This window comes from Ahaetulla prasina, chromosome 2, assembly GCF_028640845.1.
Source record: "Ahaetulla prasina isolate Xishuangbanna chromosome 2, ASM2864084v1, whole genome shotgun sequence".
Taxonomy (NCBI): domain Eukaryota; kingdom Metazoa; phylum Chordata; class Lepidosauria; order Squamata; family Colubridae; genus Ahaetulla; species Ahaetulla prasina.
The window spans coordinates 114,057,063-114,075,127 of record NC_080540.1 but is presented as its reverse complement, the minus strand read 5'-3'; positions in this window follow the sequence as shown (position 1 = coordinate 114,075,127).

Genomic DNA, 18,065 nt, shown 5'->3' with positions numbered 1-18,065 from the left:
CAATTCATCATATCTTAACATACGCACATATTTATTTTTATAGTAGTAAAGGTATGCTATAATATCATAATTTCTAGACAAAATAAACCAAATAGAAGGGAGTTTACTTTTTTTTTTATTTGCATTTATATCCCGCCCTTCTCCGAAGACTCAGGGCGGCTTACACTATGTCAAGCAATAGTCTTCATCCATTTGTATATTATATACAAAGTCAACTTATTGCCCCCAACAATCTGGGTCCTCATTTTACCTACCTTATAAAGGATGGAAGGCTGAATCAACCTTGGGCCTGGTGGGACTTGAACCTGCAGTTCTGAATTACTGAATCCAAAAGGTGTTAACTAGTCCTACACTGTTTTTATTAAAATATTTAAGAATTATACCAGAGAAGTTTTATACTTCTGACATTAAAGATGCTAGATAATAGCTTTTTCAGATCTGATATATACAGTCAAGAACACATCTATCACAACTCAATCCCATCTCTCTAACTAATCAAATTTAGATAAGTTATAGGAAAATCCCACTGCATTGTTTTAAATAAGATTTAGTTGAAATTAACAATTATTCCATTGTTCCTGTCGTTTTGATTCCTCTGCTTTTCTTATAGTACAATAGCAATCCTAAAATACTTTAAAACACATTATTGGATGTTGAGGAAGTGCTCCTAAACAGATGCCAACCAAATTGAAATGTCAGATGAAAGGGTAGAATTTTTCTGATGGTAGTGTGGGTGGAAGAAGAAGATAAGAAAAACAACAACATCAGTAATATACCAGTTCCGCATTGTAAACAATGATTGGTTCAGTCTTATATTAAATATTACAACCATCATCATGAAGAGAATAAATCTAGGTTTTACTGCATTGCGCTTCTAGTGGTAAAACCCAGCCAACGTTTTACTCCAGCAATTTGTTCCTCATAATGTTGTGTACTGGGAAAAGGTTCATTTCCCCATCTATATCGCCTTGCCCTCTGCTGGAACTCCACAATGATCCTCAGTGTTCCACAATCTTTTCCACTTCAGTATGAAATTGCTGCTTATGTGCTGCCCTGGTGCTACAGCTGCTGCCAAATCCATTGAGCTGGCTCTTAGTCTGATGCAATGTGAAGAGGTGCACTTTTCACTTGTTACATCTCTTAAATTCAATTAGTGCCCCTTTTACCATGGGAGGCCATCGCAATATCTGAAATGGAAAACAGGCAACATTCCAGGAGTTGTTTCTTGCTCATCGCTCTTAGTGCCTTCTCAGACAAAGAAAGCATCCGGTATGCATTTAAATTCAATTCACAGCGAGTGTCACAAATCAGTGATTGTTAGAATGCATTATGAAGAAATAAACATTTATCAAATTGCCTTTTGAGAAGGTGAATAATTTAGCTGACAGGGGGTGGTGGGAAGGAAGGGAGAGAGAGAGAAAAAAACCCAACAACAAAAACCACACTGCTGACTGACAATTTATTTTATTCCACTGAGATACAAAGAACCGTTGTGTGTTGAGTGAATATTGATCAGCAGTACACAGAGAAATGAAATTTCATTTAGAATTCTTGACTGGTTAGCTTGCTACCAATTAAAACTAAACAGCATAGTCATGAGTAAAAAAATATCAACAGTTCTGGGGGTGATTTGCAGAAGGCAGACCCAGAGGACAATGGTCTCAGCAGCAGAATCCAGGACTCAAAAGCAGATGTGATCTGAAAATATAATAGATTAATATGAAAGCCAGCAAGATAAGTCACTGTAATTTATTTCTGTGTATGTGCCTTTGAGTCACTCTTGACTCCTAGTGACTGCTGGGAAAAGTCCCTGGCAGTTTTCCTGGCAGGATTTCTGAAGTGATTTGCCACTGTCTTCTTCTTGGACCAGACAGAGAGTGATTGGTCCAAGGCTACACAGCAGGCTTTGTGCTTCTGTCAGGACTAGAATTTACTTTTACAGTTTCTAGTCTGGTGCCTTAACCACTATATCAAATGGGCTCTTCTACTTTTCTTATATTTTCTGTTGGGCCTATGTCATTGTATTAGCCATGTAAAACAAAAGGTAGAGAGCAAATGCAGAAATATAGAATAGAATAGAATAGAATTTTTATTGGCCAAGTGTGATTGGACACACAAGGAATTTGTCTTGGTGCATATGCTCTCAGTGTACATAAAAGAAAAGATACGTTCATCAAGGTACAACATTTACAAAAAAAATTCATTTATGCTATTTTTTTCTGCTACTCTGGCCAAAGTGGTTTCTATTTATGTCCTCCGTGTCATTTTGCTTTCAGCATGTGGTTGTGTGAAAAAAAATACTTGGTGGAAACCTTTATACAATCTCCAGATGTTCTTGATCAATAAATTCCTATATTTACCAGCTGGCTATTAGCTGGAATTCTAGAACATAAGAGTCCAAACTTGCAGAATGCCAGTTAAGGAAAAAGTTGTCAAATCATAGTTAATATGACCACAATAACAGGGTCAGAAGATTCTCTTTTAAGCTAATCTTTTAAGCTAAGCTTACTATTTCCAGAAATAATGCTGATTTTTTTTAAAAGCAGAGTTTGTATTAACTAGCATCCTAACTTGTTAACAAATCAGAGTTTAAATTAGTTGGTTAAACTTCTCTTTTTAACATTTATACTATATGCAAAATAGACTTAATTGGATCCAAAGTGGTAATTAACATATATAACATGATGGGTGTGGAGATGAACAGTGTTAGGGCCCATCTGCCTAGGGGTTTTGTGAATAAGCGTACACCATCATATTACATCATATCACCTCACACCAATTACAATAACCTAAAACTGGCATAGATTAATCTCCTTCTACTTTGAGCAATTTCAGAAAATGCAGCAAAATGAGCACTAAAGAAAAAGTGGTAGTGGTGATAAGATGGGAATAAGACAAGAACTATGGTTTCCCTTGTACTAATAATTTGCAAATGAGCATCACCAATATTTTTCATCCCACGCATAATGAATTTATCACCCATACAATAGTTCCAGCTTGGGAAGAATTCTCACTATTCTGCTTTTGTAAACAGAAATAAATTTCCTAACCTTTAACATACATTTTGCTGTATTGTAGCTTAAATCTATACTGTCTGAAACACTAAAAATAAAACTCTAGATTCCAATAGAAGAGAATATTTGTAGCTTAGAGTTGAATTAGAGGGTTTCTTGAGGTCTCTGAGCTTGGTTGAAACATCTGCATGAAAACAACCAAGCTCAGAGAGCACCAAGAACCTCAAAACCTTAGATTGTTTTTTATATATCTTCCCACATATATATTTATTTATATGCCCATCTTTGCCTCTCTTTTTTTTTGAATTTGTGTCATGTTGCTGGCATATGGTCTGCTTGTGAAAAAATAAATTTTAAAATATTTGGTTTTTATTAATTGAGATCAGTTACCTCTCCTCATTCATTTTTGTTTGTTGGGTTGGTTTCTTTTTTTTTTAAAAAATAGTTCCATGATCAAAATTTTGCATTTCTTACTTAATTCCCTGTTTTAACTGGGTTGTTTTGAATTTTAGAAAAGTATATTACAAAAAATTGGCTCAGAATTGCAGGATCAAAACTAACAAAGGGAGTTACAGTTTCTTCTCAGAGCACCAATAAGTTGATGATAATGATGATATTCTTTGGATCCTTCCTCCCACGCATTTTTTTGTTGTACCATTACAGAATTCAGTTCAAAATAATGCATCAAATCTGGATTATCAGAGAATTTAGTTTAATATCATCAATTGTCTATATAAATGCTAGATATGGTAGCAAATCAATCACTCAATCACTCAATCTCTCAATCAACCCTAACCTTAAAATTTTGGGGATCTTTCAGAGACCTCTAAAATACGATTGAATTCAAAGTGACTATAGCAAAGCAAAGTCTGAGTTTTTAAAAATCTATTTTCCTTACCACTGTTCTACCTTCTCATCTTCTACCCAAGCAGAATCAAATCTGGAGCTTGATTTGGAAATGCCATTGTATAGGCAATATTAAAATAAAACAAAATATCCCCCCATCATTTCCAATAGCTTGAGGCCATGAAAATATTGATTCAGCAACAACACTGTTTTCCCCATAAAACTATGTTAGTTTGCTTATTTCTGAACTGTAGTCTATTGCTGCAGGCTCAGCAGCAGATCACTAACAAGGCAGGAGAAAATCTACTGCCAAAGTGTAGCTTACATTCTTGAGAATTTAAAAAGAAAACCAGAAATAGGTTGCTTGCTGAATGGAAAAGCCCGGTTCCCATGTAACTTAGAAAATATCCACTCTGATTCCCATAGGAATGTGGTATTTTTGATTGCAGTAATTCTTGGAAAGAGAACACCCTATAATCACTTGGTTGAATTTGGTGGCTATAAAACTTGAATGAATGAATGAGTCCAACCTGATGTATTCAAATCAGATCTAAAAGAAGATACGGTAACTATAACAATTTAAAGCATAAAATAGTGTATGTTTAAGAATTCAGAGTATCTGAACAAATTAAAATAATAAAATACAGGTATTAATAACAGCATAACTTGATTTTTTGCTTGCTGACTTTTCTTTACTTGAATAGGTAACATCTTCAGTGCACAGCATATGAATATCATTTGCCAACTAGTATAAATAAAAGATGGGGAATGAAGCAAAGTTAATGCAGAGAAAAAAAAAGACAGTCTAAGTTGATCTGATTTCTTAAACTGCTCTGGAATTTTGTATTGAGGGTAAGAGTGATGTAAATATTTAAGGAAGAAAAAATGGTGTTGACATGTAAACTTAAATCATGGCCTTTGTCCACAACAAAGAATTCATGTTGATTCAGTTTTGGAAGATTATAGGTTCCTCTTCATGCATTTCTAAATACTCTGTAATAATACCATTTTAGCCACCCAGCATGAGTGTATAGAAAACCAAGGAGAATGATATAAAAATGAATATTTGCTAAGGATTTTTCAGTCCCATCACCAGGGATTGTTAAAAGGAACTCAATGCATAAGGCAGTTCTTGAAACATTATTCACAGAAACTTCTCTGAGTTATCTCTAGTCTAGTCTTCCTGGAACCTGTTTTGTAAATGATTTCTTGAGCCTCTTCAATCAATCAAACTATGTTAGATCAGAAAATGCATCCAAAACTTTACTACTTACTGATTGTGTGATTCTGAGCATCGTGGTACATAAAATAGGTATTTGAAGACATCTTCCTACATTTCTTAAATGGTGCTCTTTCAGAAACTTTAGCAAATTAATTGTCCAAGTTTGAATCTTTATGATGCTCACAGAGCATCATATGGAAATCCAGATGTAGTCAGAAATTTAAATTTTTCTGAAGGAAAAACACCATAATTTATGATTGCAATGCAGTATCTTGGTATCATTTTCACCTAGCAGCATTTTCTTGAACATTCTATTTGCAAACTATATGAAAGTGATCCATTGAAGAATGTTCTTTTGCTATAAAAATGATTTACTAATTCAGAATGGCTTGTCATTACCGATCCCTCCATACTTGTTAACATGACTGTTTTGCTAGGTTACAGGTGCTTAAGTTTTCCATCAGCCCCCTGGCATTTCCCTTCCACTCTTCTCAGCCAGTGATGCTGATTATCTAAGAGTGAAATCAGAGGCATTATTGTATTTCACATTTTAATTTAAGGGGAAAAAATGGATCCTTTAAAATTGCTCTCAAATATGATTATATAGAACTCCTGCTAAACTGGAGGCTTCATCCCACATATATGACTGTACCAAACAATTTATGCTAATTATTTTTAGGGGGATGCAGAACACTCTTTCCATAATGAGCATGGTGACATATAAATTATAGAGAAAAATGTGCATAGAGTTCTTTAAAATAAACAATTCAGAGTCATACTCATACTCATAGAAATTGTAAATGCAATCTGAGAATACACTGGAGTTAAACATGTATTCAGATTTGAATTCTGTTGTTGAAGATCAGAGAGAAACCAAGATAACCAAACTGAGATGAATTGATTTGAAAACTCAAGAGAGAATGTTTTTTTCTATACTCTATATTCACTATATTGGGGTCTCCAACCTTGGCAACTTTAAGACTTGTGGATTTCAACTCCTAGCTTTGCTGGTTGAGGAATTCTGGGAGCTGAAGTCCACAAGTCCATATCCCTGCACTATATAGCAAAATAAATGGAGGTAATCACTCATTCTCCTCTCCCCACTCACTTTTTCCCTCATATACATATTTGGAAACTGGTGCTGAAATGTGTCATTTGAAATAGAGATGTCAATCAGTTTACATTCAATCCATTTCAGTTTGGCATATGCTCATTCATAATCAGTTTGTCAAATCAGTGTGCAATTTCAAGAAAATATGCATTTATGTATCTTTGTCTAACACAAAGATGTTATATAGACACAGATAGTCCTCTACTGAAGACCACAATTGCATATGAGCTGTAAGCCAAGGACCAGATCTGATTTTTCAACTTTTTTTGTGGTGGCTCTTAAGCAAATGCAGTTGCTTCAAATCCATTCTTCCTAATGAGTGGGGTTTCTTTTCTGGAAACAAGAAATAAACACTGGAAATTGGTAAAAAGCATTAAAAAAATCATAGTCATGTGACCATTGGATACTATAAATGGCCATAAATGTGAACTGACTGCCAAGCATCCAAAATGCAATCACATGATGGTCGAGTGTGTGGCTGTTGTAATTTTGAAACCTGATCATAGGTAGCTCTGGGGAAATCTGTTGATCTGTAAATTTGAATAGTCATTATGGTCAAACTATTTGTATAACATGTCTGTCTGTCTACTGTCTGCCTATCCACCTGCCTGCCTGCCTCTCTCTCCCTCCCCCTGCCTCTCTCATTTATCCAGCAATTTGTAATGTCTTCACAAATCACATAACCACTGTGAAGTTGTATAAATCCTGTTGTTGTTTACTGTTGTTTGGTAGAACAATGTCTGGATACTGCTGCAACTCTAACATGGAAGTGATCTACCTCACAGCATTTGAAAAAGTTCAAATTTTAAAGAATACTTTAAAATTGGTGCTTGGATCTATAATTATTTTATTTTATTTTATTTTATTTTTTCTGCCCATCCTGCTATCCAGTGTAACCAGTGGCTTACAATGCAATAAAAATAGAAGTATAAAAAAACAATTATACATATAGGAATAATTAAAATTGCAAAAATTAAATAGACTAAAAACTAAAAGTTTATGTGGAGTGGGGATGATGCCTTCTTCTGTCACTTTATCTCCAACTGGATTCAATGTCAACTGCCAGAAGTAGGTTTTAAGGGCCCTTCATAAAGTCAGTTATAAAGTTCCTATTCTGACAGTTCCAACCAGAGTATCTGAAGCATCTTTGCTCAGGGTCTCTGTGGGAGGACTCAGGGGCTACCCCAGAAACAGAGATAAATTAATTGAAGTATAATCATTATTGAAAATTATCAGATGGATCAACATATCATATTCAAGCCAATAGAACAAGTAGTTATACCATAATAATAAGAATAGTATTTGTCACCATTTATAAAGCCTTTTATGGCATAGGGCCAAATTATTTAATGAACTGCATTTCTCCAGTTATATCTACCCAGTCCCTCAGATCCAGGATGCTCCAAGTCCCATCTATTAGTTTGCAGAAAAGGTGTCTTTCCTACTACATCATCTGCCTTTTGAAATGCTTAATCTATTACCTATATGGACCTTCCTCATGCACTTACTTTTTGAAGATGTCTGGACTTCATGTTGGGAAAGGAGGGCAGACCACTCCATCCCACAATGTTCCTGGGACATATGGCTGCTCCTGGGACACAGTCATGTGGTCCAGAGACAGAGTGGTTCATTCTGCTTCCTTAATGCAGTCTAAGCAAATGGGCTAAAATGGAACAGAGATCCATCATTTCATACTGAACAAGGTATAATATTTAAGATGAGAATCACCTGGATTCAAGTCTACTCTGCCAATGTCTTGGAGTAGTCATTTTCTCTCAGCTCAACCTACCTCACAGGGCTATGATTTGAGGAGAAAATTTCAGGAGGAAATTACAGGTAATATACCTTGAACTTCTGGAGAAGAATGGGGTAGAAATCCTAATAAACAGCAGCAAAGATTTCACATTTTCGTGCTTTATTCAGAGAGTAATTCCTATTTCTTCAGCCTGAGTTATTTTATAAAATGAATCTGTGTTCAATCATTCATATCCCAATGGCTAGTAGAATGACACTTCTGCTAGCATGGCAGCGTGACAAACACTGGATCTGCCAAAGAGTGTTCTGAAATATGTCTGTTCCTGTTTAATAGTTAAATACTCTTCTTTTTTATCCTTCAGATCTGCCCAAACCAAGTTAAACCTAATTAGGCTTCAATCTGTGAACTGATAGTAAAGATGGAGTTCTTGGAATAAAGTTGATTTGTTCCTATTACTGACTGGACAATTATGTCTGGAGCTTTGACTTCTACCCAATCTTCTATAGTGCTACTGCTGTAATATAACTGACATAACTTCTCATTTCCATTCCTAGCTACAGTCAGCAGCAATGAGTGTAAATGCTCCTTATTATTGTCTGTGTGGAAAAGCCAAGATGCTCAGTGTGGAATAGGAATTATATACATACATATACTGTATTTTTCATACTTGCCACAAGACTAACCTTATGACTATTTTACCAGCTGCCCATTTCTTTATATTCACAGTGTGGACTGAGTAAGAATTACATGAATTGATCCATGGAGCATACAGATGGAAACTAGTAATGGATGGATTGATCCTATTACAGCTCAGAATCTGGCAGCTCATTTAAAATTCCACATTATAAACTTGGATTCCAGTTTTCCTATGCTATGAATTTGTGAGTGAGGCAAATGTGAATGTCTGAACAGTTCAAGTTGCTCAAAATGTTTAGATATTGTGATGAATAAAAACCATCTGGAAGTTTGGGTTTTGGGAAAAAGGGGGATATATTCAGATGAAAGTTATTCTTACAGTACAAATTTATTGGTTGTGAAGGGTTCTTTTCTCTTTCTCTCTCTCTCTGTTCCTTCCTTCCATTAATTTTCTAGCACTCAAATGAGCCTCTAGCTCATGGCTTTATTGAGTTTTAAGTTTTAAGACATTAACAGCCCTAGATTTCCACGATGGCATGACACTGTATTTTGCCAGTTACAATAGCTGTACAAAGGTTTGTATTTGCAATATGTTTATGTCACATTACATAGTTCAGGGAAGTTATTTTACTTACATGTAACTTTAAATATATAAACTATTATATGAGTCCAATTCCTAAATAAATCTCCAGTCAGGACATTTATCTGTTGGAAAAATCTCGTTCAAGAAGTTAGGTGTGATTTTCTTTCCACTATATAATTGGCACAGAATATATATCCATGCAGCTGTTTAGCTTGCCTCTTTTTTCTTTTTCTTTTTTTTTTTTGAACATGAAATGCATTTCTATTCTCCTCTTGCTATTTTCCAAATCATTGGTTTATTGTTCCAAAAAATATCAGCATTCATAAAAGAAACTGAATTTTCAAGGATAAGATTAAGGGAAATATTTTTTATGCAAAAGGGTGCCATTATAGCTCTAGATCATATCATAAGAATACTGTAAACTATTCATTGAACATCACAGCTGCAACAGTTAGCTGGATCTATCCATACCTGGCACCTAGTTTAATATAGTGGTAGTGTTAATTTAGCCTGATCAACATGTTGTTTGTAATACCTCAGAGAGGTATCAAAGAGATATCTTGATACAGTATAGATCTAAATCTGGCAAACCAAAATCTTGCTTGGCAACTGTACATTTTAGGCAAAAATCCAGAGGGGAGGATGAGTGTCCAAAATACATGTCCAAAACACCATGTTAAGTTTTTAAACCAAGTAGGTGGGTGAAAGAAGTGGAAGAATGTAACTACAAAAACACATAATGGAAGAAAAACCCAAGTAAAACATTGATTTTTCAATATTTATTTTTACCCCATATATTGTACTTGGTTACAATAAGTTTTAATTGTCAAATCTGTTTTTATTTATTTCTGTTCCAAAACACAATATATTTCAACTCAGGTAAATCATCTGAGATAAATTTCTAGATATACTTAGGCTGAGATATCGTCAAACTTCACTGAAATGAATGATTGGAACAAAGACAACAAGTACCACTTTTATGTTAGGAAAGTCTAGATGTTGTTTCATCATACATAAGTTTCCCTATTTTTAGTATAAGGCAGATTTACTAGAAAAATAGTAGAAGCAGTAGAAACTGTACATGTAGTGCAAAACATATCTAAAGACCTGTCCAAACAGTTGTTTAGTGAATAGTGAATGGTTAGTGAATAGTTAGTCAATAGACTTTTAGCTTATGTAAGGATCAATATGAATAGATGATAGATAAATAGAAAGATGATAGATATATAGATAATAAATATATATTGTACATGATATGAGTAGTAAGTCCCAGAGGTGAAATGCTCCTGGTTCGGACCGGATCGCTGGATCTGGTAGTGATGGTGGCTAATGGTTTGGAGAACTGGTAGCAAAAATCCCTGGCCCCACCCCCTGCCCCTGCTAAATCGCGCCATCATCAGAGGTATTTTTTTTACTTTTAAAAGCATTTTTCTTCAGCCAAAAAAATGCTTTTTAAAAGTAAAAAAAAAGAGCCTTTGATGATCATGTGGCTCAGCTAGGATCATCAGAACCGAAGAGGTTGTAAAAAAAAGCTTTTAAAAGGCTTCTCTGGCGATCCCAGCTGAGTTGCCTGATCATCACATTTTAAAATATTTTTTTTACAACCTCTTACAACAGCCCCCACCCATGCCCACCCAATCGCCCCGTCCCCACTTACCTAATTGTTGCTTGTTTCGGGCTCGCTAAGCCTTGCTTTGCTTTGGCTGCTGCAATCAGTTGCATCAGTTAGCATCTCAATCTGCCTGCCTACAATTGGGTAAGTAAATGGGGTTGGGGAGCTTTAAAACATAGTTAATTGGGGTTTTTTTAAGGAGGTTTTTTTTTTAATTTAGCAATTTAAAGTTAAGGAAGTTTTAAATTTAGCTGCTTTTATCTAAAACAGGTGTCTCCAACCTTAGTAACTCTAAGGCTTGTGGACTTTGCTGGCTGAGGAACTCTGGAAGTTGACATCCACAAACGTTAAAGTTACTAAGGTTGGAGACCCCTAATCTAAAAAATATAAATAAAATAAAATATTTGTGCAGCTTTCTGAGATTTGGTGTGTTTCTGTAGTGTTTCACTCTAACTACAAAAACACACAAAATCTCACAAAGCTGTATGTGGCATTTTGTGTGTGAGAGAGTCAGTTGTGTTGTGTTGTGTTGTGTGTGTGTAAAGTGTGAAATTCGGTGTTTCCTTTTGTGGCTGTGTGAGGTTCCTGCTTGTTGCAGGGGCCATTTTGTGTGAAGTGCAGCTGCTTTTACATTGCGTATGAGTCAGTTGTGTTGTGTTTTGTGTGTGTAAAGTGTGAAAGTTGTTTTTTGGTACCTCTTATTGTTTTGTATACTTTGTTTATTATTTTTATTATTTATTGTTATTGGCCACGCCCACCCAGTCATCTCACCAAGCCAAGCCCACCAATTAAGCCACGCCCACAGAACTGGTAGGGAAAATTTTTAGATTTCACTCCTGGTAAGTCCCAATAGATGAGAATATGCACACAGCACACAAACCAACAAAATCACTCCAAAACATCATAAAACTAAAAGATCCGATAGTCAAATAAGAATAAATAGCCAAATAAGAATAAAAGTAATTTACAACATAGAATGTGCATCTATGTGTCCATCCATCCATTGTCTGTCTGTCTGTCTGTCTGCCTATCTATCTATCTATCTATCTATCTATCTATCTATCTATCTATCTATCTATCATCCAATTTACGTACCACCCATTTCACTTTCAGAGTGACTCAGAGAATGTTAAGGACAATAACAGTGGTTCCACCCAGGTAGAACACTGGCAGACCATATCCATGAATACCAACTGGCAGTCAGAAGACATGATGCAAATTTCTTAATCATACAACACATGGACATCCAACCAGTTTCAACTGGGAAGATGTTAACTTTTCATTTCAAATCAAATCCAAAAACTCTAGAAAAGTCCTGGGAGTCTGGCATTCAGACATATCAACCATCAAGAGATATAAACCCCATTTCATACTATTAAAAAGATACTATCAAAAGTCTAGGAATGAAACAAACTGCCAAGAACATACTCCTTCCAACAGCCAATGTCGTAAGCAGAATAAAAAGAATATAAAAGAATATTTTAAAAAAATGTGGAAGAAACAATAAACGGTGATAGGTGCATCAAAAGGAAAAAAGGAAAAGAAGAAAAGAAAAATATTTAAAGAAGTGACTTCTGATCTTCATCACAAATATAAACAAACTTAGTAACTCTTCACAGCCTATAAGATTATAGACTAACATTGCTTCTTCCTAGAAACCATCCCTTATCTATATGCAAATCCCGATCATCAATTCCGCAGTCCTATTGTCAGCAAAAAGCCTGAAATGGGCTCCCAGAGCTTTATCGAAACATGTCATATTTTAACCTTGATCAAACAAATGAACTTTACATAGACCTGACAACCTTGATCTTTAATTCATTTAGATGTTGTAGGATTTTGATCTCTCTTCAATTTTTATTTTCACATCCCAAAGGCTTCTTTGATGCTTTAGCAAGTCTTTTTTTAAAAAAAACACCCATAAAAAGTCATTCTCCAGGTCACTCTCTTGTATTTTCACTTTAATTTTCAACATCTCTCCTATTTTCAGTAGTAAATCCTTATCCAGGTACTGTAGAACCTCTGGTCCTGATCACAACCAAATTGGGTTCATATTTTTCATATTTTTTTCCATGGCCGATTTCCCCTTTCTGCACCATTTTTTTTTTTAAGCATCAAATTTCCAAAATTAGGTTCGGGTCACGACCAAATCGGTTTGCGACCAAAGTTATGGAACAAATTATGGTTGTGACCAGAGGTTCTGTTGGAATTCTCTTGGCTTGCCATTTCTGTTTCCACTTTAGTTATGTTCTGTGTCTTGTTTGTACTCTGTGCATAGTTTATACTTTGTTAGAGAAAATATAGTTTGTGATAAGGATGCATCAGGTTATTCAATGTCCTTCAAGAAGTCTCCAAAGAAATAGGCAATATATCACAGATCAAGTAATGCAAACCTGTCTAACTTTACTGTTACATAACTAAGTTTTACAATTTATTATACACATTAAAAAAGCAAGAATGGCATTTTAATATGTGATATCTTTATAGATAGCTGTTCATACATCAGTGAATGCATGTATACAGCATAGTGTATATATTGTATATTACCATTCTGCTAAATTTGGTATAGTGGTTAAGAAACCAGAATAAAAAAGTAAGAGACTGTGAGTTCTAGTCCCACTTTAGCTATGAAAGCCAGCTGGGTGACTATGGGCTAGTCACTGTTTCTCAGCCCCACTCTCCTCACAGGATTGCAGTTATAGAGAAAATAGGAGGTGGAAAGTTTGTTGGGTCTGTTAACCTTTTTTAGTTATTTGTAAAAATAAAAGTGGGATATAAGATAAATAAATTAATAATAATAATAAATCAAATACATTTATTTGATTACACTGAGTATGTTATATCAAAATATCTCAAAATAACTCAAGTGGTAAGTTACGGGATTAAGCAATAATGACTTTCAAATAAGTAAAGTAGGACTCTTCTAATCCAAAAATAATTTATTTTATTTCTCCTGTCAAAAATTCTTATATTCACCAGTTCACCAGCACAAGGGGTTGACATTTCAGAGAAGGAGAAAGGGAAAGAATAGGTCTTGTTTTACTTTTAAGGCATACTTGAATTGTATGAATGTGTTTCAGCAGAATGTGTGTTGGAATTGTATCATGTACAGTATATATAGCAATAGCACTTTAGACTTATATACTGCTTTGCAGTGCTTGACAGTACTCCTTGTGCAATTTACAATATAAGCATATTGCACCCAACAATCTGGGTCCTCATCTTACCAACCTTTGAAGGATGGAAAGTTGAGTCAACTTTGAGCTGGTCACTATTGAACTCCTAGCTGTGGGCAGAGTCAGTCTGTAATAATACATTCTAACCACTGTACCATCACAGCTCTAATATATGTACAGTATATATGTTGGAAATATATGTTCTTTTTTATCTGGAATTCATCAACATTCTACACTTGGTTTACAGTAATGGGACACAGAACTAAAGAGGAACATTAATCTTGGGCACAGAAAATACTTTATCCTTCTTGGAAAAGGCTCATCACTTTCAATCATTAGAATAGATTATCATCAATGTCCCCCCTCCAAAAAAATATTGGGACTTTTTTAATGGCCGAAAGCTACACTTAGCATTTTGAGGTTGCTTTGTGGTAGAAAAAGCAAAGGGTGGATGTGAGGCTACTGGTAGCTTACCCCTTATCTAAACTCTTTCATACTCACATCTGCTACTTAACACAGTCTTTTGGAGTGGGCAATTATAATTATAATTTATCCCTTGAGAAGGACTCGATAGGTGAATAAAAATGCCAAATCCAGTCAAAATATCTGGTGGACTGAGCAATGAACCATAGTAATAATAACAGTAATAATAAAAACAAACACCACCTGTCTGAGCTGTATGTTCATTGTATGATAGAGTTACCAGGTAAGACACAAGAAACTGGAAATATAGCCATTTTCCAAATTTCCTACAGATCAAATAGAAAATGAAAATTACATAGGAGACCTTCTGTTATTAATTCACTATCCACAAATAACACACACACACACACACAAACACACACACACACACACACACACACACACACACACACATATAGTTAGTTAGTTAGTTAGTTAGTTAGTTAACTCTCTGTGGATAACACTATGGAGCAAGTAGTAAGCTTGAACACTTTGGAGGAGAGTACGATATCAGATGCTATATAAATATCACAAGTACTATACAATACAAATATAATAAATTTTGAAATTTGGCTTCTGGGTGGCGCCACCTTTCTCGCTGGGTGCTAATTTATGGCACTTTATGGTAAAAGCCGGATTTAACAACTGATCCCGGCTTCATTTCTCTCTCTGGTTGAAAGAGAGAGACAGAGCAAGGGGGAGGAATTGGGTAGATTCCCCTAGGGGCTTTGTTTTTGTAATACAAAGTCCTGAACGGTCGAATCCCCTTATTTACTCCTCCCCCAACCTCCAGTATTCTCTGCGCTCCTGAAAAAGCAGGAAAAGAGGAAGGTGTCCACTTCTGCTAGCAATTGATTTCTTTTTGTGGATACGAAAAGCAGGCGGAACGAGTGTGAAGAACAATTATTGGTTTGCATGTATTTTTGATTTTCTGACTTCTACCCTTTAAAAAAAAAAAAAAGGAATTTCCGCCCCCCCCTTCAGTTTCGTTTTGGAGAAACTGAAAGCAGAGCGATACATCAAAGGGAGCTTTGCTGTTGAATCGAAACTGAATGGAGATTTTATCTTATTGTGTTTGACTGTGGACTGTTGGATTATATTACGCTGTTTAAGTACTTTACAAGGGGATTCTCAGCAGGAATTTTGTTATGGGGGTTCTTTCAGAAGAATGGATTCGTGACTTTATACAGAACTACACAGAAAGTATGTATTTAATTATTCAAAAATACAAATTGATAAAAAATGGGGACGTTTTGGATGAGAGTTTGGAGCAAATTAACCAGTGCAATTATTCGGAAAATGGAATGGAGGACACACAAATAAAAGTGGATAAATATGAAGATTTGATCGTGAAGAAACAAGGTGATCTAAAGAAGTTTTCTTTAAATAGTTTGGATGAGCTGCCTGAATTTGTGCTACAGGAGATTGTCCTCAAATGGAAAAGACTCACAAGCTTAATGTTTCCCAAGAGTTCTCTTTTGGACTGATGGAATATCTGGCAGTAATTTTTGGATTTCTGGACATAAGGAATTACTAGGAAATATTGTGATTGACTTTTAAAAGGAGCAACGAAGGAAAGACAGAGATTAATGCACCAAAAAATGGCAAGAGACAAAAGTATTATTTTGAAACAAGGTTTTTAAAATATTAATAGACAAAAATATTAGTGTCCCCGAAAGACAATTTGTGATTATAAGAGACTAGATATTTGGATATACTGGATTTTGATGAGGAAGGACTAAAGTTGAATAGATATTGTAATTAATTAAATAATATTGTAATTTTCTCTATTGAATTTTATAAATTTTATAATCTGTTGTATTGAATTTTAAATAGAATATTCTTGAAAGATCTTATGTAAGAAAGACTTGGGGAAATTATATGGTTATATGGTTATAGAAGCTATAAGGAGATATTCTCTGAACTGGATTGGATTTTTATGCTTTAGCTGGTTTTAAATATTTTAGGATTAATTTGTTCTACTGATTTATATATTTTATTACTGTTTATTGTTAATTTTTTGAAGGATTTGGTTATGTAAGGAGGAAGTCAGAGCTAGAGAGGGAGAATTGGTATAATAGTTTTGGGAAAAAAATTTTTTAGCATATGTTTGTTTTATTTTTAACTATACCTTGTGTTTGTTCCGGGAAGCCAGGGGGGGAGGGGGGAGGGGGTTTGTGAAGGGAGAGGGGTTGGGGGGAAAGGGGAAAAAAAAATTTTTTTGTAAAACTTTTTGAATAAAAAAAAAAAAGAGAGAGAGTTTAAGGAAATGATTCATAAGTTCCAAAAAAAGCAGCTTTCTTTAGTAAAATTACATCTTGTGCTATATATGCCTAGAAATTAATAATTTCTCCTATTAAAATGGCTTTCAAGTATAAGTAAAACAGTAAAACAAAATCTTTAGATAAACTTGTAGATAAAGTATCTACAAATATAATCATGATGTTAGTTATCTTGTTTTTAAAACTCCTTTTTAATCTGTTTTATATAATCAGTTTCTTTGATTATGTGACATCTCCAGATCTCTGCTCTTCCCTATTTATGAGGAGCAGCAGAAACAGAATACTGTTCATTAAAGGATGACCTAGCACATGTTTTGAGAACATTTCATGTGGGTCCTCTGTGAATCATGCCTTGTATTAAGTCTTTTCTGAATTTTTTTCTCCAGTTATTACCCTCCTTTCTTTTCAAAAGTAACTGATGTCCCATTTGAGTTACTAAGAAATTTTGTATCTTGTCACAGTTTTTCAATGGAAATAAATTCAAGATGACAAACTGAAAAAAAATAAAAAAAAATAAATTTTGAAATTTATAGAAACCAGTGTCTTGTTACAACTCCCTATTATTATTGGTACTTAGTTTAATTATATTTTTGTAATGCTTATTTCCCAAAGCACCTGAGGGTAGAACAAGAAGCAATTGGTGGAAACTAATCAAGGAGAGATGCAACTTAGAACTAAGGAGAAATTTCCTGACAGTTAGAACAATTAATCAATGGAACAACTTGCCTGCAGAAGTTGTAAATGCTCCAACACTGGAAATTTTTAAGAAAATGTTGGATAACCATTTGTCTGAAATGGTGTAGGGTTTCCTGCCTGGGCAAGGGGTTGGACTAGAAGACCTCCAAGGTCCCTTCCAACTCTATGATGATGATGATGATGATGATGATGATGATGATGATGATGATGATGACGCTCAAGATTCTGCACCTAGTGTAATTCCACCTGTTTTTGCCTACCTATCTATTATTTTTTAATTTGAATTTATATCCCGCCCTTCTCCGAAGACTCAGAGCGGCTTACATTGTGTAAGGCAATAGTCTCATTCTATTTGTATATTTATATACAAAGTCAACTTATTGCCCCCCCAACAATCTGGGTCCTCATTTTACCTACCTTATAAAGGATGGAAGGCTGAGTCAACCTTGGGCCTGGTGGGACTCGAGCCTGCAGTAATTGTAATTGCAGGCAGCTGTGTGTTAATTACAGGCTGCATTAGCCTGGTGAGCCACTTCCCAGCCCTTTTGCCTTCACTAGCCTCTGTATGAGAAATGCATCTTGTGTTAGATGCAGAGATGCAACACTAAATGCTTGAGTGAATATTTTGAACCATTCTCACCAACAATGTGCAACAATATGCTGATTTGC